Source organism: Chiloscyllium punctatum, chromosome 5 (assembly GCF_047496795.1).
Source record: "Chiloscyllium punctatum isolate Juve2018m chromosome 5, sChiPun1.3, whole genome shotgun sequence".
Lineage (NCBI taxonomy): Eukaryota > Metazoa > Chordata > Chondrichthyes > Orectolobiformes > Hemiscylliidae > Chiloscyllium > Chiloscyllium punctatum.
Window position 1 is genome coordinate 41824574 of NC_092743.1, and position 20058 is coordinate 41844631.

The 20058-nt window shown below is 53.9% G+C and overlaps 11 non-coding genes across 11 annotated transcripts; 5 read left to right on the forward strand and 6 right to left on the reverse strand.

The window, feature by feature from the left end:
* The first annotated feature begins 4694 nt into the window (after positions 1-4694).
* Positions 4695-4767, forward strand: trnaa-ugc (transfer RNA alanine (anticodon UGC)). Its single transcript has one exon. It is a non-coding gene; the product is annotated as a tRNA-Ala (tRNA).
* A 272-nt stretch (positions 4768-5039) lies between these two features.
* Positions 5040-5112, reverse strand: trnat-cgu (transfer RNA threonine (anticodon CGU)). The gene has a single exon. It is a non-coding gene; the product is annotated as a tRNA-Thr (tRNA).
* Positions 5113-9463: 4351 nt separating this feature from the next.
* trnam-cau (transfer RNA methionine (anticodon CAU)) lies at positions 9464-9536 on the reverse strand. Its single transcript has one exon. It is a non-coding gene; the product is annotated as a tRNA-Met (tRNA).
* Positions 9537-11653: 2117 nt separating this feature from the next.
* Positions 11654-11726, forward strand: trnaa-cgc (transfer RNA alanine (anticodon CGC)). The gene has a single exon. It is a non-coding gene; the product is annotated as a tRNA-Ala (tRNA).
* A 281-nt stretch (positions 11727-12007) lies between these two features.
* Positions 12008-12080, reverse strand: trnam-cau (transfer RNA methionine (anticodon CAU)). Its single transcript has one exon. It is a non-coding gene; the product is annotated as a tRNA-Met (tRNA).
* A 2117-nt stretch (positions 12081-14197) lies between these two features.
* trnaa-cgc (transfer RNA alanine (anticodon CGC)) lies at positions 14198-14270 on the forward strand. Its single transcript has one exon. It is a non-coding gene; the product is annotated as a tRNA-Ala (tRNA).
* Positions 14271-14551: 281 nt separating this feature from the next.
* trnam-cau (transfer RNA methionine (anticodon CAU)) lies at positions 14552-14624 on the reverse strand. Its single transcript has one exon. It is a non-coding gene; the product is annotated as a tRNA-Met (tRNA).
* Positions 14625-16741: 2117 nt separating this feature from the next.
* trnaa-cgc (transfer RNA alanine (anticodon CGC)) lies at positions 16742-16814 on the forward strand. The gene has a single exon. It is a non-coding gene; the product is annotated as a tRNA-Ala (tRNA).
* Positions 16815-17095: 281 nt separating this feature from the next.
* Positions 17096-17168, reverse strand: trnam-cau (transfer RNA methionine (anticodon CAU)). Its single transcript has one exon. It is a non-coding gene; the product is annotated as a tRNA-Met (tRNA).
* Positions 17169-19285: 2117 nt separating this feature from the next.
* On the forward strand, positions 19286-19358 carry trnaa-cgc (transfer RNA alanine (anticodon CGC)). Its single transcript has one exon. It is a non-coding gene; the product is annotated as a tRNA-Ala (tRNA).
* Positions 19359-19639: 281 nt separating this feature from the next.
* Positions 19640-19712, reverse strand: trnam-cau (transfer RNA methionine (anticodon CAU)). The gene has a single exon. It is a non-coding gene; the product is annotated as a tRNA-Met (tRNA).
* Between the last annotated feature and the right edge of the window lie 346 nt (positions 19713-20058).

Consider the following 20058-nt stretch of genomic DNA (forward strand, 5'->3'; position numbering starts at 1 on the left):
TGCTCGGGACGAACCTCGACAAGCACCACTGCATTCCTCTCCAGACTTCCTCTGCATAGGCACATTCCAGAAGGAGGTGTGTGACAGTCTCGTCCCCCCGGCAGCCACTTCGAGGGCAGCGTGCGGTGCGGCAGAGAGTCCGGGCGTGCATAAAGGATCTCACAGGCAGAGCCCTTCTCACCACCAGCCAAGCCACGTCTTGGTGCTTGTTGGAAAGTTCTGGCGATGAGGCATTCTGCCAAATGGCTTTGACAGTCTGCTCAGGGAACCGCTCGACAGGATCCGCCCTCTCCTTTTCCCGAAGGGTCTCAAGGACGCTACGTGCTGACCACTTCCTGATGGACTTGTGGTCAAAGGTGTTTTTCCTCATAAATATCTCCACGAAGGACAGGTGATACGGAACGGTCCAACTACTCGGAGCGTTCCGCGGCAGCGAGGCCAGGCCCATCCTTCGCAACACCGGGGACAGGTAGAACCTCAGTACGTAGTGACACTTGGTGTTTGCGTACCGGGGATCCACGCACAGCTTGATGCAGCCACACACAAAGGTGGCCATCAGGGTGAGGGTGGCATTGGGCGTGTTTTTTCCCCCATTGCACCGGTCTTTGTACATTGAGTCTCTTCGGACCCGGTCCATCTTTGATCTCCAAATGAATTGGAAGGTGGCCCGGGTGACTGCGGCGGCACAGGTCCTGGGGATAGGCCAGACCTGTGCCACATATAGCAATACTGAGAGTACCTCACACCTGATGACCAGGTTTTTTCCCGCGATGGAGAGCGACCGTTGCCCCCATCTGCCTAGTTTCTGTCTCATCTTCCTGATCCGCTCCTCCCAGGTCTTGGCGCACGCCCCAGCCCCCCCGAACCAAATACCCAGCACCTTCAGGTGGTCAGTCCTGACGGTGAAGGGGATAGAGGATTGGTCGGCCCAGTTCCCGAAGAGCATGGCCTCGCTCTTGCCTCGGTTTACCTTGGCCCCCGAGGCCCGTTCGAACTGGTCGCAGATGCACACGAGTCTGTGCACGGACAGCGGATCCGAGCAGAAAACAGCGACGTCATCCATGTACAGGGAGGCCTTAACCTGCAGGCCCCCGCTGCCAGGAATAGTCACCCCCCTCAGGCTCGCATCCTTCCTGATGGATTCGGCAAATGGCTCTATGCAACACACAAACAAGGCGGGTGAGAGGGGGCATCCCTGCCTGACTCCAGATCTTACAGGGAAGCTATCTGATTCCCACCCATTGATTGAGACTGCACTGACAATGTTGGTGTAGAGCAGTCTGATCCAATTTCCGATTCCCTCCCCAAAGCCCATTTTGGAGAGGACATCCCTCATATATGTATGCGATATCCTGTCAAAGGCTTTCTCCTGGTCCAGGCTGATGAGGCAGGTGTCCACCCCCCTGTCCTGCACGTAGGCGATCGTATCCCTGAGGAGTGCGAGACTCTCAGAGATCTTCCTGCCCGGTACAGCACAGGTTTGGTCCGGGTGGATCACCGATCCCAGAGCAGACCTGACCCGGTTGGCGATGACCTTTGACAGGATTTTGTAGTCTGCATTTAACAGTGAGATCGGTCTCCAATTTCTAATTTCCTCCCTCTCCCCCTTCCGCTTGTAGACGAGGGTGATGATGCCTTTCCTCATGGATTCACTCATGGTACCTGCCCGGAGCATACTGACATACACCTCCAGCAGGTCCTGGCCGATCAAGTCCCAAAGAGCGGAATACACCTCGACCGGTAAGCCGTCGCTTCCGGGAGTTTTATTCTTTTCGAAGGACTCGAGGGCCTTGGTCAGTTCATCCAGAGATAGCGGCTGGTCCAGCCTCTCTCGTGTTCCGTCATCTAGGACCTCCGTGATAGAGGACAGGAACGACTGGGAGGCCGCGCTGTCGGTCGGCTTCGAGTCATACAGGCTGGCGTAGAAGGATTTGCTGATCCTCATGACGTCAGCCTGAGATGACGTTACCGAGCCATCTTCTTTCTTCAGGCTGCTGAGCACGGAGCTCTCTTTGTGCACCTTCTGGAAGAAGAAACGTGAGCACGTCTCGTCCTGCTCCACCGAGCGGACCCTGGACCGGAAGATTATCCTGGAGGCCTCCGAGGCAAAGAGCGAGGCTTGCTGGCCCTTCACCTCCTTGAGGTCCTCCGTGACATCCACCCCCATCGTCTGCAGCAGGAGCAGGTTCTGCATACTTTCCTGGAGCTGGGACAGTTTCCCCCGCCTCTCTCTCGCCTCCTGGACACCTTTGAGGATAAAGAACCTCTTGATGTTCCCTTTTACCGTTTCCCACCAGTCCGCTGGAGACTCAAAGAGGGGCTTCACGGTTCTCCAACCTGCGTAATCCCTCTTGAGCTCTTCGATGTTTTCCGGGGTCAACAGCTTAGTGTTCAGTTTCCACGTTCCCTTGCCCGCCCGCTGTTCGTCCTGTAGGTGACAGTCGGCCAGCAGGAGGCAGTGGTCAGAGAAGAACACCGGCTTGACGTCGGTGGATCTGACCGAGAGCGTTCGGGACACAAACAGGTAATCTATCCTTGAGCGGATAGACCCGTCTGCCCGTGACCAGGTGTATCTACGCTGCGCTCCGTCTGCAGGGGCGCTGAAGACGTCGTGCAGCTTGGCGTCTTTGACCGTTTCCATCAGGGCCCTGGACGTAGCGTCCGGTTTACTGTCCCCCCCGCCGGATCGTCCATCAGCATCAATGATGCAGTTGAAGTCTCCGGCCAGAATGACCGGCCTGGACGTAGCCAGCAGCAGTGGAAGCTGTTGCAGGACGGCCAACCGTTCACTCTTACCCACTGGGGCGTACACGTTGATTAGTCTCACGGGAGCGTTTCTGTATTTGACGTCCACGACGAGGAGGCGCCCGCCCACCACCTCCTTAACCTCGGAGATGGTGAAGTTGCCTCCCCGCAACAGGATACCCAGGCCGGAGGCGCGGCTATCGTTGCCCCCCGACCACACTGACGGCCCGTGGGCCCACAAGCTCGACCATCTCCTGTAACTGCTGAGGTGCGGTATCCCGCACTCCTGCAGAAACAGGACATCGGCTTTGACGTTGGCCAGGAAGGCCAGCGTTGAAACACATCGCGTAGCCGCTTTAATGCTACGCACATTTATGCTGGCAATTTTAAACCCCATTTTAACAGTTTGCGGGGTTACCAGTGTCCATTTTCTTCTGGTCTTGCTCCAGTGGGGTAGCTGCGTGCATCCCCGTGGTGACAGCAAACTGCTGGACCTTCCCAGGGCTGAGGTAGTTGTCCGGCTCCACGCTGGAGTCATTTCCCCGCTCTGGTGTCATCGTGTCAGACCCAGGGTCCGCATCGCCCCGTTCTCCATCTGACATCAGGGCTGTCACTGGGACGCTGCTCCCAGTTCCCTGGAGCTGTGGGCCGGTGGGTACCCCTTGGTTCTCACCGGGTCGGGGGAGGCCTTCACCCATCCCCTCAGAGGGATCGTCTTTTCCTTCTTGGGCGGTGTTGCCCTCCTTTCTCCCCACGGCGCTCTGCCTCTTCCTCCGGAGGCGACCCTTCTTGCGCCCGTCCTCACCCTCGGAGGAGCTGCCTGTATCCTCCTCTTGGAGGTGTCTCTTCCCCCTTCGCTTGGTGGCTTTGGGGCCCTCGAGAGGTTTCCTTTTCCTGTTTTTAACGATAATCCACTGCTCTGCCTCCTTTGATCCCTCCTCTTCCATTTCCTCCGTCTGTCTTGCAGGAGCTTGGGTCGGCTGCTGCATCTCCCCGCTGTCTGCTGCCTGCTCCTCTACAACTTTCCCTTCCTTCTGGGTGCCTCCAGGCACCGTTCCTTTGCTGATTCGCGGTACCTCGTTAGACTTTGTCGGTCCGCGGCTCGTGTTGCCACCTCCGGCCATCTGTGCGTAGGTGGCGGCTCCTCGTCTCGGGCAGGCCTTGTACATGTGGCCCGCCTCCCCGCACAGGTTGCAGCTCTTTTCCTCCCGACAGTCCTTTGTCAAGTGACCCTCCTGTTTGCAGTTCCTGCAGATGGTCACTTTGCAATCCACCGCCACGTGTCCCGACTTCCCGCAGGTTCGGCACACTTTGGGCTGCCCTGCATATGTCAGGTAGCCTCTGCTCCCTCCGATTGCGAAGCTCGAGGGTGGGTGGAGGATGTTCCCACTGTCATCGGCCCTCAGAGTTACCTTGACCTGCCTCTTACTGGTCCAGATCCCAAAGGGGTCGATCACATCGGTGGCTTCTCCCTCGACTTGGACGTACCTTCCCAGGAAGGTCAGGACATCAGCCGCTGGAACGTAGGGGTTGTACATATGGATTGTAACAACCCGGTTCCTCTGTGCAGGAAGCACACACAATGGGGTCGCCGACAAGATGGAGAACACAACATCCACGCAGTCAGTCAGCACTCACTTGAACGTGTCGCAAGTCTCCAATCAGTCAGACAGCGCTCTCGAGTGCTACCTCACACTTGTTGTGACTGCTGGCGCCGATCGGTTCGTTTGGATTCTGGAATCTCAGAGCGTCTCGCTGGCGATTCTTTCGGCGGCACCGTGTTTTCCAGAAGACTTCGCGCACGTGCTGCTGCTGCTGCTGCTCGGATGTGTCGATAGTCGCGTCGCGTTGTTCGGTTGAATACAGCGTGCAATCTCGAGAGGAAATCGCCTGCTGCTCTCAGCTCATCCTTCCGAAACACCATGGGGGCTAAGCAAGTGTACAGTTTAGGGGAATTAGCTCAAATGGTAGAGCGCTCGCTTTGCATGCGAGAGGTAGTGGGATCGATGCCCACATTCTCCACAGTGCTTTTCCTGGGGAGGCGCAAGCAGTGTGACCCTCGCGTGAACCCTGCGTGTGGCTCCAGTCTTTGCTGCTGCACAGATAGCACGATGGTGAGTTTACAAAATGCTGTGCAGAAAAACAAGTTGAGCACGTGTCGCCCAGATGTTAAACCTTCCAGCGACGCGTTTGCTCTGGTGTGGTCAGTTCAAAGCAGGCGTGAAGCCGTCCAAAGCAAATATTATTGCCCGCGGAGAGAAAGAAAACGCGTAAGGTGACAAAGGCCACAGTCTTGCCTTCTCTGAGGATTAAACTCAGGACCTTCAGATTACGAGACTGACGCGCTGCCTACTGCGCTAAGAAGGCCAGCCGACAGCCGAGGCTCATACCGCGTGCCCAAATAGGCCGGTTTTCAAGGTGCTGCGAGCCACAGAGCAACCCTCGTCAGAAAGCTGCAGCTCGAGTGAGGCCAGGATATCGGCTTTCAATCCACAATCACGCACCTCGCCCGTTACATGCTGGGCTCTGGCCCGTGCAGAGACACGGCCCACTCGCGGTGCCGCAGAGCCGTGGCGTCAGGAGCGCGGCAAAGCCCGGTATGTCTTGCGCTTGGCAGGCAACATTCGGCAAAGCCTTTCACTTCTTTGTCTCGATGGCTCCGCTACTGGAGAGCCACGTCACAGCGCACTAAGATCCTTTGCTCAGCACTCCATGCAGGCAAGAAGGGAGGTGCTTCCGTTTACCAAAGAGCCTAAGAAAATGAGGGTTTGCTTCAGGAAAAGAAGGAAGCACTTGTCAGGTATAGACAGGATAGATCGAGTGAATCCGTACAAGAGTGTAAAGACAGTAGGGAAATCAGGAGGGTAAAAAGGGGACCTGAGATAGCTTTGGCAGATAGAGTTAAGGAAAATCCAAAGGGTTTTTGCAAATACATTATAAGGACAAAAGGGTGACTAGGGAGAGAATAGGGCCCCTCGGGGATCAGCACAGCGGCCTTTGTGTCGAGCCGCAGGAGAGGCTGGGCCGATACTAAACGAGTATTTTGCATCAGTGTTTACTGTGGAAAAGGATAGAATGTAGGGAGAAGTATAGAATATAGGGAAATGGATGGTGACATCTTGAAAATTGTCCACATTGCAGAGGAGGAATGCTGGATGCCTTGAAGCGCGTACAAGTGGATCAATGCCCAGGACCTGATCAGGTCTGGGGGAAGCTAAGGAAGTGATTGCTGGGCCCCTTGCTGAGATATTTGTATGGTTGATATAAAATCATGAGGCGTATAGATCGGATAAAGAGAGAAAGTCTTTTCCCTGGGGTGCGGGAGACCAGCACTAGAGGGCAGAGGTTTAGGGTGAGAGGGAAAAGATATGAAAGAGAACTAAGGGGCACCTTTTTCACACAGAGGGTGGTACGTGTATGGAATGAGCTGCCAGAGGAAGTGGCGGAGGCGAGTGCAATTGCAATATTTAAAAGGCATCTGGGTGGCTATATGAATAGGAAGGGTTTGGAGGGATATGGCCCGGGTGCCGGCAGGTACGACTAGATTGGGATGGGATATCTGGTCGGAAAGGTCCGACCGACGGGTCTCTTTCCGTGACGTACATCTCTATGACTCTATGACTCCTTTCAAGCAAAGTTTTCCCGCGAAGCGGCGCTCTAAACTGCTCGATGACAACTTACTATGTCAACGTCCGGACGAAGGAGTCTTCCATTCCTGTCGGAAAACTGCCTGTGGACTTCTCTTCGTTTCCTCTTCATGAAATCTGGCCTGCACGGGGTGTGCCACTTCCACAGTTGCACAAGTTGAACAGCAACGCATCCGAGCAGGTCAGCACTAAGGAAAGGCCCTACCGGTCAGACAGGGCTCGCGGGTGCTGCTTCAGACGAGTGGCGGTTGCTCTTTGCATCTCGGCCTGCTTGGCGTGTATCTGAAAGCAGCACTTTGCGGAACCTGACCGCAGGGCTGCAGCTCACGAGGATGAAGGAGAAGCCCTCTTTTTTTGTCTGGTAACAGCGCCAAGTGTTCTCTTTCTCCAAAATACACCTTCTTCTTCTTCTTCTTCTTCAGAGAAGTCTGCCTGTTGGTGTGCTGTGACGTCTGCAGTTGCAAACCACGAGCAGCAGGGAGCCCTCTGGAGGAACTTTTTTTTTTTTTTTATTTCAAAAATATACTTTATTCATAAATGATTTGATGGTCTGTACATTGGATCATGCCATACATATGTCAATATTTACAAACACAGATTCGACTTTATTCTTGTCCTTTACAATCCTGTGCATTTTTTCAATCTTGTATATATACATATATTTGGCTGAGGCATCAGCAGAGCCCAAAAAAACGTCTGTATGGGCCCCCTGTTCTTCTTTCGGCAGGCCGATCTTACACGGTGGTCTTTCCCCACCGCGCCTTGGCGGCAGCTGCCCCAAGCTTCAGCGCGTCCCTCAACACGTAGTCTTGGACCTTGGAATGTGCCAGTCTGCAACACTCGGTCGGGGTCAACTCCTTCAGCTGGAAGATCAACAGGTTTCGGACCGCCCAGAGAGCGTCCTTCACCGAGTTGATGATCCTCCAGGCGCAGTTAATGTTCGTCTCGGTGTGAGTCCCGGGGAACAGGCCGTAGAGCACGGAGTCCCGCGTCACGGCGCTGCTCGGGACGAACCTCGACAAGCACCACTGCATTCCTCTCCAGACTTCCTCTGCATAGGCACATTCCAGAAGGAGGTGTGTGACAGTCTCGTCCCCCCGGCAGCCACTTCGAGGGCAGCGTGCGGTGCGGCAGAGAGTCCGGGCGTGCATAAAGGATCTCACAGGCAGAGCCCTTCTCACCACCAGCCAAGCCACGTCTTGGTGCTTGTTGGAAAGTTCTGGCGATGAGGCATTCTGCCAAATGGCTTTGACAGTCTGCTCAGGGAACCGCTCGACAGGATCCGCCCTCTCCTTTTCCCGAAGGGTCTCAAGGACGCTACGTGCTGACCACTTCCTGATGGACTTGTGGTCAAAGGTGTTTTTCCTCATAAATATCTCCACGAAGGACAGGTGATACGGAACGGTCCAACTACTCGGAGCGTTCCGCGGCAGCGAGGCCAGGCCCATCCTTCGCAACACCGGGGACAGGTAGAACCTCAGTACGTAGTGACACTTGGTGTTTGCGTACCGGGGATCCACGCACAGCTTGATGCAGCCACACACAAAGGTGGCCATCAGGGTGAGGGTGGCATTGGGCGTGTTTTTTCCCCCATTGCACCGGTCTTTGTACATTGAGTCTCTTCGGACCCGGTCCATCTTTGATCTCCAAATGAATTGGAAGGTGGCCCGGGTGACTGCGGCGGCACAGGTCCTGGGGATAGGCCAGACCTGTGCCACATATAGCAATACTGAGAGTACCTCACACCTGATGACCAGGTTTTTTCCCGCGATGGAGAGCGACCGTTGCCCCCATCTGCCTAGTTTCTGTCTCATCTTCCTGATCCGCTCCTCCCAGGTCTTGGCGCACGCCCCAGCCCCCCCGAACCAAATACCCAGCACCTTCAGGTGGTCAGTCCTGACGGTGAAGGGGATAGAGGATTGGTCGGCCCAGTTCCCGAAGAGCATGGCCTCGCTCTTGCCTCGGTTTACCTTGGCCCCCGAGGCCCGTTCGAACTGGTCGCAGATGCACACGAGTCTGTGCACGGACAGCGGATCCGAGCAGAAAACAGCGACGTCATCCATGTACAGGGAGGCCTTAACCTGCAGGCCCCCGCTGCCAGGAATAGTCACCCCCCTCAGGCTCGCATCCTTCCTGATGGATTCGGCAAATGGCTCTATGCAACACACAAACAAGGCGGGTGAGAGGGGGCATCCCTGCCTGACTCCAGATCTTACAGGGAAGCTATCTGATTCCCACCCATTGATTGAGACTGCACTGACAATGTTGGTGTAGAGCAGTCTGATCCAATTTCCGATTCCCTCCCCAAAGCCCATTTTGGAGAGGACATCCCTCATATATGTATGCGATATCCTGTCAAAGGCCCTCTGGAGGAACACAACATCCACGCAGTCAGTCAGCACTCACTTGAACGTGTCGCAAGTCTCCAATCAGTCAGACAGCGCTCTCGAGTGCTACCTCACACTTGTTGTGACTGCTGGCGCCGATCGGTTCGTTTGGATTCTGGAATCTCAGAGCGTCTCGCTGGCGATTCTTTCGGCGGCACCGTGTTTTCCAGAAGACTTCGCGCACGTGCTGCTGCTGCTGCTGCTCGGATGTGTCGATAGTCGCGTCGCGTTGTTCGGTTGAATACAGCGTGCAATCTCGAGAGGAAATCACCTGCTGCTCTCAGCTCATCGTTCCGAAGCACCATGGGGGCTAAGCAAGTGCACGTCGTAGCGGAATTAGCTCAAATGGTAGAGCGCTCGCTTTGCATGCGAGAGGTAGTGGGATCGATGCCCACATTCTCCACAGTGCTTTTCCTGGGGACACGCTTGAGACGCAAGCAGTGTGACCCTCGCGTGAACCCTGCGTGTGGCTCCAGTCTTTGCTGCTGCACAGATAGCACGATGGTGAGTTTACAAAATGCTGTGCAGAAAAAAAAGTTGAGCACGTGTCGCCCAGATGTTAAACCTTCCAGCGACGCGTTTGCTCTGGTGTGGTCAGTTCAAATCAGGCGTGAAGCCGTCCAAAGCAATTATTATTGCCCGCGGAGAGAAAGAAAACACGTCCGGTGACAAAGGCCACAGTCTTGCCTTCTCTGAGGATTGAACTCAGGACCTTCAGATTATGAGACTGACGCGCTGCCTACTGCGCTAAAAAGGCCAGCCGACAGCCGAGGCTCATACCGCGTGCCCAAATAGGCCGGTTTTCAAGGTGCCGCGAGCCACAGAGCAACCCTCGTCAGAAAGCTGCAGCTCCAGTGAGGCCAGGATATCGGCTTTCAATCCACAATCACGCACCTCGCCCGTTACATGCTGGGCTCTGGCCCGTGCAGAGACACGGCCCACTCGCGGTACCGCAGAGCCGTGGCGTCAGGAGCTCGGCAAAGCCCGGTATGTCTTGCGCTTGGCAGGCAACATTCGGCAAAGCCTTTCACTTCTTTGTCTCGATGGCTCCGCTGCTGGAGAGCCACGTCACAGCGCACTGAGATCCTTTGCTCAGCACTCCATGCAGGCAAGAAGGGAGGTGCTTCCGTTTACCAAAGAGCCTAAGAAAATGAGGGTTTGCTTCAGGAAAAGAAGGAAGCACATGTCAGGTATAGACAGGATAGATCGAGTGAATCCGTACAAGAGTGTAAAGACAGTAGGGAAATCAGGAGGGTAAAAAGGGGACCTGAGATAGTTTTGGCAGATAGAGTTAAGGAAAATCCAAAGGGATTTTGCAAATACATTATAAGGACAAAAGGGTGACTAGGGAGAGAATAGGGCCCCTCGAGGATCAGCACAGCGGCCTTTGTGCCGAGCCGCAGGAGAGGCTGGGCTGATACTAAACGAGTATTTTGCATCAGTGTTTACTGTGGAAAAGGATAGAATGTAGGGAGAAGTATAGAATATAGGGAAATGGATGGTGACATCTTGAAAATTGTCCACATTGCAGAGGAGGAATGCTGGATGCCTTGAAGCGCGTACAAGTGGATCAATGCCCAGGACCTGATCAGGTCTGGGGGAAGCTAAGGAAGTGATTGCTGGGCCCCTTGCTGAGATATTTGTATGGGTGATATAAAATCATGAGGCGTATAGATCGGATAAAGAGAGAAAGTCTTTTCCCTGGGGTGCGGGAGACCAGCACTAGAGGGCAGAGGTTTAGGGTGAGAGGGAAAAGATATGAAAGAGAACTAAGGGGCACCTTTTTCACACAGAGGGTGGTACGTGTATGGAATGAGCTGCCAGAGGAAGTGGCGGAGGCGAGTACAATTGCAATATTTAAAAGGCATCTGGGTGGCTATATGAATAGGAAGGGTTTGGAGGGATATGGCCCGGGTGCCGGCAGGTACGACTAGATTGGGATGGGATATCTGGTCGGAAAGGTCCGACCGAAGGGTCTCTTTCCGTGACGTACATCTCTATGACTCTATGACTCCTTTCAAGCAAAGTTTTCCCGCGAAGCGGCGCTCTAAACTGCTCGATGACAACTTACTATGTCAACGTCCGGACGAAGGAGTCTTCCATTCCTGTCGGAAAACTGCCTGTGGACTTCTCTTCGTTTCCTCTTCATGAAATCTGGCCTGCACGGGGTGTGCCACTTCCACAGTTGCACAAGTTGAACAGCAACGCATCCGAGCAGGTCAGCACTTAGGAAAGGCCCTACCGGTCAGACAGGGCTCGCGGGTGCTGCTTCAGACGAGTGGCGGTTGCTCTTTGCATCTCGGCCTGCTTGGCGTGTATCTGAAAGCAGCACTTTGCGGAACCTGACCGCAGGGCTGCAGCTCATGAGGATGAAGGAGAAGCCCTCTTTTTTCGTCTGGTAACAGCCCCAAGTGTTCTCTTTCTCCAAAATACACCTTCTTCTTCTTCTTCTTCTTCAGAGAAGTCTGCCTGTTGGTGTGCTGTGACGTCTGCAGTTGCAAACCACGAGCAGCAGGGAGCCCTCTGGAGGAACACAACATCCACGCAGTCAGTCAGCACTCACTTGAACGTGTCGCAAGTCTCCAATCAGTCAGACAGCGCTCTCGAGTGCTACCTCACACTTGTTGTGACTGCTGGCGCCGATCGGTTTGTTTGGATTCTGGAATCTCAGAGCGTCTCGCTGGCGATTCTTTCGGCGGCACCGTGTTTTCCAGAAGACTTCGCGCACGTGCTGCTGCTGCTGCTGCTCGGATGTGTCGATAGTCGCGTCGCGTTGTTCGGTTGAATACAGCGTGCAATCTCGAGAGGAAATCACCTGCTGCTCTCAGCTCATCGTTCCGAAGCACCATGGGGGCTAAGCAAGTGCACGTCGTAGGGGAATTAGCTCAAATGGTAGAGCGCTCGCTTCGCATGCGAGAGGTAGTGGGATCGATGCCCACATTCTCCACAGTGCTTTTCCTGGGGACACGCTTGAGACGCAAGCAGTGTGACCCTCGCGTGAACCCTGCGTGTGGCTCCAGTCTTTGCTGCTGCACAGATAGCACGATGGTGAGTTTACAAAATGCTGTGCAGAAAAAAAAGTTGAGCACGTGTCGCCCAGATGTTAAACCTTCCAGCGACGCGTTTGCTCTGGTGTGGTCAGTTCAAATCAGGCGTGAAGCCGTCCAAAGCAATTATTATTGCCCGCGGAGAGAAAGAAAACACGCCCGGTGACAAAGGCCACAGTCTTGCCTTCTCTGAGGATTGAACTCAGGACCTTCAGATTATGAGACTGACGCGCTGCCTACTGCGCTAAGAAGGCCAGCCGACAGCCGAGGCTCATACCGCGTGCCCAAATAGGCCGGTTTTCAAGGTGCCGCGAGCCACAGAGCAACCCTCGTCAGAAAGCTGCAGCTCCAGTGAGGCCAGGATATCGGCTTTCAATCCACAATCACGCACCTCGCCCGTTACATGCTGGGCTCTGGCCCGTGCAGAGACACGGCCCACTCGCGGTACCGCAGAGCCGTGGCGTCAGGAGCTCGGCAAAGCCCGGTATGTCTTGCGCTTGGCAGGCAACATTCGGCAAAGCCTTTCACTTCTTTGTCTCGATGGCTCCGCTGCTGGAGAGCCACGTCACAGCGCACTAAGATCCTTTGCTCAGCACTCCATGCAGGCAAGAAGGGAGGTGCTTCCGTTTACCAAAGAGCCTAAGAAAATGAGGGTTTGCTTCAGGAAAAGAAGGAAGCACATGTCAGGTATAGACAGGATAGATCGAGTGAATCCGTACAAGAGTGTAAAGACAGTAGGGAAATCAGGAGGGTAAAAAGGGGACCTGAGATAGTTTTGGCAGATAGAGTTAAGGAAAATCCAAAGGGATTTTGCAAATACATTATAAGGACAAAAGGGTGACTAGGGAGAGAATAGGGCCCCTCGAGGATCAGCACAGCGGCCTTTGTGCCGAGCCGCAGGAGAGGCTGGGCTGATACTAAACGAGTATTTTGCATCAGTGTTTACTGTGGAAAAGGATAGAATGTAGGGAGAAGTATAGAATATAGGGAAATGGATGGTGACATCTTGAAAATTGTCCACATTGCAGAGGAGGAATGCTGGATGCCTTGAAGCGCGTACAAGTGGATCAATGCCCAGGACCTGATCAGGTCTGGGGGAAGCTAAGGAAGTGATTGCTGGGCCCCTTGCTGAGATATTTGTATGGGTGATATAAAATCATGAGGCGTATAGATCGGATAAAGAGAGAAAGTCTTTTCCCTGGGGTGCGGGAGACCAGCACTAGAGGGCAGAGGTTTAGGGTGAGAGGGAAAAGATATGAAAGAGAACTAAGGGGCACCTTTTTCACACAGAGGGTGGTACGTGTATGGAATGAGCTGCCAGAGGAAGTGGCGGAGGCGAGTACAATTGCAATATTTAAAAGGCATCTGGGTGGCTATATGAATAGGAAGGGTTTGGAGGGATATGGCCCGGGTGCCGGCAGGTACGACTAGATTGGGATGGGATATCTGGTCGGAAAGGTCCGACCGAAGGGTCTCTTTCCGTGACGTACATCTCTATGACTCTATGACTCCTTTCAAGCAAAGTTTTCCCGCGAAGCGGCGCTCTAAACTGCTCGATGACAACTTACTATGTCAACGTCCGGACGAAGGAGTCTTCCATTCCTGTCGGAAAACTGCCTGTGGACTTCTCTTCGTTTCCTCTTCATGAAATCTGGCCTGCACGGGGTGTGCCACTTCCACAGTTGCACAAGTTGAACAGCAACGCATCCGAGCAGGTCAGCACTTAGGAAAGGCCCTACCGGTCAGACAGGGCTCGCGGGTGCTGCTTCAGACGAGTGGCGGTTGCTCTTTGCATCTCGGCCTGCTTGGCGTGTATCTGAAAGCAGCACTTTGCGGAACCTGACCGCAGGGCTGCAGCTCATGAGGATGAAGGAGAAGCCCTCTTTTTTCGTCTGGTAACAGCCCCAAGTGTTCTCTTTCTCCAAAATACACCTTCTTCTTCTTCTTCTTCTTCAGAGAAGTCTGCCTGTTGGTGTGCTGTGACGTCTGCAGTTGCAAACCACGAGCAGCAGGGAGCCCTCTGGAGGAACACAACATCCACGCAGTCAGTCAGCACTCACTTGAACGTGTCGCAAGTCTCCAATCAGTCAGACAGCGCTCTCGAGTGCTACCTCACACTTGTTGTGACTGCTGGCGCCGATCGGTTTGTTTGGATTCTGGAATCTCAGAGCGTCTCGCTGGCGATTCTTTCGGCGGCACCGTGTTTTCCAGAAGACTTCGCGCACGTGCTGCTGCTGCTGCTGCTCGGATGTGTCGATAGTCGCGTCGCGTTGTTCGGTTGAATACAGCGTGCAATCTCGAGAGGAAATCACCTGCTGCTCTCAGCTCATCGTTCCGAAGCACCATGGGGGCTAAGCAAGTGCACGTCGTAGGGGAATTAGCTCAAATGGTAGAGCGCTCGCTTCGCATGCGAGAGGTAGTGGGATCGATGCCCACATTCTCCACAGTGCTTTTCCTGGGGACACGCTTGAGACGCAAGCAGTGTGACCCTCGCGTGAACCCTGCGTGTGGCTCCAGTCTTTGCTGCTGCACAGATAGCACGATGGTGAGTTTACAAAATGCTGTGCAGAAAAAAAAGTTGAGCACGTGTCGCCCAGATGTTAAACCTTCCAGCGACGCGTTTGCTCTGGTGTGGTCAGTTCAAATCAGGCGTGAAGCCGTCCAAAGCAATTATTATTGCCCGCGGAGAGAAAGAAAACACGCCCGGTGACAAAGGCCACAGTCTTGCCTTCTCTGAGGATTGAACTCAGGACCTTCAGATTATGAGACTGACGCGCTGCCTACTGCGCTAAGAAGGCCAGCCGACAGCCGAGGCTCATACCGCGTGCCCAAATAGGCCGGTTTTCAAGGTGCCGCGAGCCACAGAGCAACCCTCGTCAGAAAGCTGCAGCTCCAGTGAGGCCAGGATATCGGCTTTCAATCCACAATCACGCACCTCGCCCGTTACATGCTGGGCTCTGGCCCGTGCAGAGACACGGCCCACTCGCGGTACCGCAGAGCCGTGGCGTCAGGAGCTCGGCAAAGCCCGGTATGTCTTGCGCTTGGCAGGCAACATTCGGCAAAGCCTTTCACTTCTTTGTCTCGATGGCTCCGCTGCTGGAGAGCCACGTCACAGCGCACTAAGATCCTTTGCTCAGCACTCCATGCAGGCAAGAAGGGAGGTGCTTCCGTTTACCAAAGAGCCTAAGAAAATGAGGGTTTGCTTCAGGAAAAGAAGGAAGCACATGTCAGGTATAGACAGGATAGATCGAGTGAATCCGTACAAGAGTGTAAAGACAGTAGGGAAATCAGGAGGGTAAAAAGGGGACCTGAGATAGTTTTGGCAGATAGAGTTAAGGAAAATCCAAAGGGATTTTGCAAATACATTATAAGGACAAAAGGGTGACTAGGGAGAGAATAGGGCCCCTCGAGGATCAGCACAGCGGCCTTTGTGCCGAGCCGCAGGAGAGGCTGGGCTGATACTAAACGAGTATTTTGCATCAGTGTTTACTGTGGAAAAGGATAGAATGTAGGGAGAAGTATAGAATATAGGGAAATGGATGGTGACATCTTGAAAATTGTCCACATTGCAGAGGAGGAATGCTGGATGCCTTGAAGCGCGTACAAGTGGATCAATGCCCAGGACCTGATCAGGTCTGGGGGAAGCTAAGGAAGTGATTGCTGGGCCCCTTGCTGAGATATTTGTATGGGTGATATAAAATCATGAGGCGTATAGATCGGATAAAGAGAGAAAGTCTTTTCCCTGGGGTGCGGGAGACCAGCACTAGAGGGCAGAGGTTTAGGGTGAGAGGGAAAAGATATGAAAGAGAACTAAGGGGCACCTTTTTCACACAGAGGGTGGTACGTGTATGGAATGAGCTGCCAGAGGAAGTGGCGGAGGCGAGTACAATTGCAATATTTAAAAGGCATCTGGGTGGCTATATGAATAGGAAGGGTTTGGAGGGATATGGCCCGGGTGCCGGCAGGTACGACTAGATTGGGATGGGATATCTGGTCGGAAAGGTCCGACCGAAGGGTCTCTTTCCGTGACGTACATCTCTATGACTCTATGACTCCTTTCAAGCAAAGTTTTCCCGCGAAGCGGCGCTCTAAACTGCTCGATGACAACTTACTATGTCAACGTCCGGACGAAGGAGTCTTCCATTCCTGTCGGAAAACTGCCTGTGGACTTCTCTTCGTTTCCTCTTCATGAAATCTGGCCTGCACGGGGTGTGCCACTTCCACAGTTGCACAAGTTGAACAGCAACGCATCCGAGCAGGTCAGCACTTAGGAAAGGCCCTACCGGTCAGACAGGGCTCGCGGGTGCTGCTTCAGACGAGTGGCGGTTGCTCTTTGCATCTCGGCCTGCTTGGCGTGTATCTGAAAGCAGCACTTTGCGGAACCTGACCGCAGGGCTGCAGCTCATGAGGATGAAGGAGAAGCCCTCTTTTTTCGTCTGGTAACAGCCCCAAGTGTTCTCTTTCTCCAAAATACACCTTCTTCTTCTTCTTCTTCTTCAGAGAAGTCTGCCTGTTGGTGTGCTGTGACGTCTGCAGTTGCAAACCACGAGCAGCAGGGAGCCCTCTGGAGGAACACAACATCCACGCAGTCAGTCAGCACTCACTTGAACGTGTCGCAAGTCTCCAATCAGTCAGACAGCGCTCTCGAGTGCTACCTCACACTTGTTGTGACTGCTGGCGCCGATCGGTTTGTTTGGATTCTGGAATCTCAGAGCGTCTCGCTGGCGATTCTTTCGGCGGCACCGTGTTTTCCAGAAGACTTCGCGCACGTGCTGCTGCTGCTGCTGCTCGGATGTGTCGATAGTCGCGTCGCGTTGTTCGGTTGAATACAGCGTGCAATCTCGAGAGGAAATCACCTGCTGCTCTCAGCTCATCGTTCCGAAGCACCATGGGGGCTAAGCAAGTGCACGTCGTAGGGGAATTAGCTCAAATGGTAGAGCGCTCGCTTCGCATGCGAGAGGTAGTGGGATCGATGCCCACATTCTCCACAGTGCTTTTCCTGGGGACACGCTTGAGACGCAAGCAGTGTGACCCTCGCGTGAACCCTGCGTGTGGCTCCAGTCTTTGCTGCTGCACAGATAGCACGATGGTGAGTTTACAAAATGCTGTGCAGAAAAAAAAGTTGAGCACGTGTCGCCCAGATGTTAAACCTTCCAGCGACGCGTTTGCTCTGGTGTGGTCAGTTCAAATCAGGCGTGAAGCCGTCCAAAGCAATTATTATTGCCCGCGGAGAGAAAGAAAACACGCCCGGTGACAAAGGCCACAGTCTTGCCTTCTCTGAGGATTGAACTCAGGACCTTCAGATTATGAGACTGACGCGCTGCCTACTGCGCTAAGAAGGCCAGCCGACAGCCGAGGCTCATACCGCGTGCCCAAATAGGCCGGTTTTCAAGGTGCCGCGAGCCACAGAGCAACCCTCGTCAGAAAGCTGCAGCTCCAGTGAGGCCAGGATATCGGCTTTCAATCCACAATCACGCACCTCGCCCGTTACATGCTGGGCTCTGGCCCGTGCAGAGACACGGCCCACTCGCGGTACCGCAGAGCCGTGGCGTCAGGAGCTCGGCAAAGCCCGGTATGTCTTGCGCTTGGCAGGCAACATTCGGCAAAGCCTTTCACTTCTTTGTCTCGATGGCTCCGCTGCTGGAGAGCCACGTCACAGCGCACTGAGATCCTTTGCTCAGCACTCCATGCAGGCAAGAAGGGAGGTGCTTCCGTTTACCAAAGAGCCTAAGAAAATGAGGGTTTGCTTCAGGAAAAGAAGGAAGCACATGTCAGGTATAGACAGGATAGATCGAGTGAATCCGTACAAGAGTGTAAAGACAGTAGGGAAATCAGGAGGGTAAAAAGGGGACCTGAGATAGTTTTGGCAGATAGAGTTAAGGAAAATCCAAAGGGATTTTGCAAATACATTATAAGGACAAAAGGGTGACTAGGGAGAGAATAGGGCCCCTCGAGGATCAGCACAGCGGCCTTTGTGCCGAGCCGCAGGAGAGGCTGGGCTGATACTAAACGAGTATTTTGCATCAGTGTTTACTGTGGAAAAGGATAGAATGTAGGGAGAAGTATAGAATATAGGGAAATGGATGGTGACATCTTGAAAATTGTCCACATTGCAGAGGAGGAATGCTGGATGCCTTGAAGCGCGTACAAGTGGATCAATGCCCAGGACCTGATCAGGTCTGGGGGAAGCTAAGGAAGTGATTGCTGGGCCCCTTGCTGAGATATTTGTATGGGTGATATAAAATCATGAGGCGTATAGATCGGATAAAGAGAGAAAGTCTTTTCCCTGGGGTGCGGGAGACCAGCACTAGAGGGCAGAGGTTTAGGGTGAGAGGGAAAAGATATGAAAGAGAACTAAGGGGCACCTTTTTCACACAGAGGGTGGTACGTGTATGGAATGAGCTGCCAGAGGAAGTGGCGGAGGCGAGTACAATTGCAATATTTAAAAGGCATCTGGGTGGCTATATGAATAGGAAGGGTTTGGAGGGATATGGCCCGGGTGCCGGCAGGTACGACTAGATTGGGATGGGATATCTGGTCGGAAAGGTCCGACCGAAGGGTCTCTTTCCATGACGTACATCTCTATGACTCTATGACTCCTTTCAAGCAAAGTTTTCCCGCGAAGCGGCGCTCTAAACTGCTCGATGACAACTTACTATGTCAACGTCCGGACGAAGGAGTCTTCCATTCCTGTCGGAAAACTGCCTGTGGACTTCTCTTCGTTTCCTCTTCATGAAATCTGGCCTGCACGGGGTGTGCCACTTCCACAGTTGCACAAGTTGAACAGCAACGCATCCGAGCAGGTCAGCACTTAGGAAAGGCCCTACCGGTCAGACAGGGCTCGCGGGTGCTGCTTCAGACGAGTGGCGGTTGCTCTTTGCATCTCGGCCTGCTTGGCGTGTATCTGAAAGCAGCACTTTGCGGAACCTGACCGCAGGGCTGCAGCTCACGAGGATGAAGGAGAAGCCCTCTTTTTTCGTCTGGTAACAGCCCCAAGTGTTCTCTTTCTCCAAAATACACCTTCTTCTTCTTCTTCTTCTTCAGAGAAGTCTGCCTGTTGGTGTGCTGTGACGTCTGCAGTTGCAAACCACGAGCAGCAGGGAGCCCTCTGGAGGAACACAACATCCACGCAGTCAGTCAGCACTCACTTGAACGTGTCGCAAGTCTCCAATCAGTCAGACAGCGCTCTCGAGTGCTACCTCACACTTGTTGTGACTGCTGGCGCCGATCGGTTCGTTTGGATTCTGGAATCTCAGAGCGTCTCGCTGGCGATTCTTTCGGCGGCACCGTGTTTTCCAGAAGACTTCGCGCACGTGCTGCTGCTGCTGCTGCTCGGATGTGTCGATAGTCGCGTCGCGTTGTTCGGTTGAATACAGCGTGCAATCTCGAGAGGAAATCACCTGCTGCTCTCAGCTCATCGTTCCGAAGCACCATGGGGGCTAAGCAAGTGCACGTCGTAGGGGAATTAGCTCAAATGGTAGAGCGCTCGCTTCGCATGCGAGAGGTAGTGGGATCGATGCCCACATTCTCCACAGTGCTTTTCCTGGGGACACGCTTGAGACGCAAGCAGTGTGACCCTCGCGTGAACCCTGCGTGTGGCTCCAGTCTTTGCTGCTGCACAGATAGCACGATGGTGAGTTTACAAAATGCTGTGCAGAAAAAAAAGTTGAGCACGTGTCGCCCAGATGTTAAACCTTCCAGCGACGCGTTTGCTCTGGTGTGGTCAGTTCAAATCAGGCGTGAAGCCGTCCAAAGCAATTATTATTGCCCGCGGAGAGAAAGAAAACACGTCCGGTGACAAAGGCCACAGTCTTGCCTTCTCTGAGGATTGAACTCAGGACCTTCAGATTATGAGACTGACGCGCTGCCTACTGCGCTAAGAAGGCCAGCCGACAGCCGAGGCTCATACCGCGTGCCCAAATAGGCCGGTTTTCAAGGTGCCGCGAGCCACAGAGCAACCCTCGTCAGAAAGCTGCAGCTCCAGTGAGGCCAGGATATCGGCTTTCAATCCACAATCACGCACCTCGCCCGTTACATGCTGGGCTCTGGCCCGTGCAGAGACACGGCCCACTCGCGGTACCGCAGAGCCGTGGCGTCAGGAGCTCGGCAAAGCCCGGTATGTCTTGCGCTTGGCAGGCAACATTCGGCAAAGCCTTTCACTTCTTTGTCTCGATGGCTCCGCTGCTGGAGAGCCACGTCACAGCGCACTGAGATCCTTTGCTCAGCACTCCA